This window comes from Carcharhinus amblyrhynchos, chromosome 28, assembly GCF_965287045.1.
Source record: "Carcharhinus amblyrhynchos chromosome 28, sCarAmb.v2.hapA, whole genome shotgun sequence".
Taxonomy (NCBI): Eukaryota; Metazoa; Chordata; class Chondrichthyes; order Carcharhiniformes; family Carcharhinidae; genus Carcharhinus; species Carcharhinus amblyrhynchos.
In genome coordinates, this window is record NC_137351.1 from 5,465,590 (window position 1) to 5,468,304 (window position 2,715).

General features: G+C 40.9%; 1 pseudogene; it reads right to left on the reverse strand.

Annotated features, from left to right (window-relative positions):
• Positions 1-232: 232 nt before the first annotated feature.
• On the reverse strand, positions 233-2,715 carry LOC145359626 (UDP-glucuronosyltransferase 2A2 pseudogene; annotated as a pseudogene).

The following is a 2,715-nucleotide window of genomic DNA, read 5'->3' on the forward strand; positions in this document are numbered from 1 at the left end:
CCTACCCATAACCATCCCCCATCTTATCCCCAAAACCCTACATATTTACTCTATTAACCCCCAACATACTTACCTTGAGGCATTAAGGTGCAATTTAGCATGGCCAGTCCACCTAACCTGCACACCTTTGGACTCTGGGGGGAAACTGGAGCACCCGGAGGAAATGCACACAGACATGGGGAGAACATGCAAACTCCACCCAGACAGTCACAAATCAAAGAAGACAGACAAATCATCTTGAAACATTTCTTTATTAATACCTGCGATCGCACAATTTACAGCAATTTAAAATCAGGTCGTACAATCATTTAGTTCTTGTTCAAGAAATTTGACCCTTCTTTTAACCGTGACAACACCGAGTGTTTCTAAATCTGGCAATAATGAAAAACCAATGTTATGTCAGAAGATCCTTTGACTTCCCAACACTGACTTAGAACAGCACATGATCAACATTCTGATCAACACTTTCTGATCTCCAGAATTGTTAAATGATCTGTTATGCCCAACGTCTGTTTACATTGTGGGGCATTTTTCGTGCATGATGTTGCAACACCACATAGAGGTTACAGCAGTGTAATCAAGGCCAGCTCTTTGTGTCAGTCATGCATTCAAAGCTATCAAAGCACATGCGAGAGAAACTAATCTTCAACTTGCCAGGACATGATCAATACAAGTGGAGGATGTTGTTGAGGTGCCAAACGTGTTGTGAAACACAGAGAGATCTGGGCTGGAAATAATTGGCTATGCAAAATTGGACATGATGACTGGGGTGAAACAGGCTTCTGGAATTCTTATTAAATGATTGCAGTCATACATCAACATTTTGTGAAGCCAATCCTCCACTCACCTGATGAAGGGGCAGCGCTCCAAAAGCTCGTGCTACCAAATAAACTGTTGGACTTTAACCTGGTATTGTGAGACTTGTTTCCACTCCCACCCCAGTCCAACGCCGGTAACGCTACATCATACGTCAACTAATGTTATTATTTTTGAAAAATAAGCTTAAAACATATTCATCTTTCCACTACAATTGATTTAAATACAATATTTCCTTTTTGTTTTGTTTAAGAGGACTACCATTTTCTGACATGCTACTTTAGTGATACTTCAACAATGTCTAATTTATGATATCGAGAAAGGAATGCAGTAGGTGTTAGATTACAACTGTCTATTATGAAGTTGAAATAGTTTAAAACCCCTTTCCCAGCGAAAGCAAAAACCTTACTGAATTTTTTGCTTTTCCTTTCGAGCAATGTTACAAAGCTTCCTCAATAGCAGAACTGTCAGCACTGTAATCATTAGTAACGCAGATAACAGGAGGACCATCACATCCACGCAATAGTAAGCATACCAGGGGAGTCGGTAAGATTCTGAGCGCAAATGTGCTGCACCTTTGTGTCGAGCAACAAACTCAATCCAGAAAACGGCTCTCTCCATTGGAGACTCGGGTTGGTCTCTATGGAGAGCAGAGAGTTTCTGCATGTTATCCCGATAAGATGTGTTGTTTATGACTTCGTTCAGTGCCTGCAATAGATCTGTTGACTGCATGGCTGAGATGCTAATCACTTTTGCAGCCCCTCTGATTTCAAGTCTGAATAAATTATCAAACTGGTCAAAAAGCAGAGGAATGCCAACCACTGGCACCCCATGATAGATGGCTTCATAAATCCCATTGGTGCCTCCATGGGCAATGAAGGCTCGTGTTTTGGGGTGTCCTAAAAGATCATTCTGAGGGATCCATTTTGCCAATAGCGTATTATTTCCGATGTTGGGAAGGATCTTTCCATCATATCTCCAAATAACTTTTTGAGGTACCTGAGCAAAAGCCTCTGCAATTTTCATTGTAATATGCATTGGTAAATGGCGAATAATTGTCCCCAGAGACATCACAATAACCCCATGCTCCCCTGAGGATTGGACAAACTCTTCAAACTCTACTGCCAGAGGTTTGGGTGGTTTACACTGGAATCCTCCAATGTAAACAATATTTGGCATGGTGGGTCTCGGGAAGTCAAGTGTAAAATCAACTCTCAACAGCCACACATCTGCCCCATGGAGAACCGTCTCGATATCTGTGTCTGGGCCCAGATATCGATGGCAGAGTTCATTGTAAATGGGGTTAATCACAAATTTTGAATTATATGATTGTAAATGGTAAATGATGATATTAAATGTTCTTTGAAGAAAACTCATTTGATCTGTCAGGAGTGTGGGCAATGGGGCATAGGAAAGGGGCGATGGGGCGATGAAAGAATGAGGGTCTCCATTACTGAACCATCGAACATTGTACACCAAAGGAACTTTTAAAGTATGAGCAAGTAGTGGACCTGTTGGAAAAACTGGATCAGTAAGTACTAAGTCAAAGTGCGCATTTTCAAATTGTCTTAACAAACTTTTGTTTTCATAAATTTTAATAATCATTTCCCGTGTCCATGCATGACATGAATGCAGAAAAGTCATCTTTTCAGAATGGAGCCTAAACCATGGCATCCAACTGTCCTGTAAGACTTTGAGAGCCCTTTCAACCAAAGTTTGCATAATATCTTCGTTTCCATATTCCGTATACATTTTTGGCATTTCCACCACAATGGATTGATATAGATCCGGCTGCTCTTTGATGTACCAAGATGTTGAGAAATAAAGGACTGTGATGTTGTGCCCGCGAAATTTCAGTTCTTCCAATAGAATTCTCATATTGACCCAGTGGCTTCCACT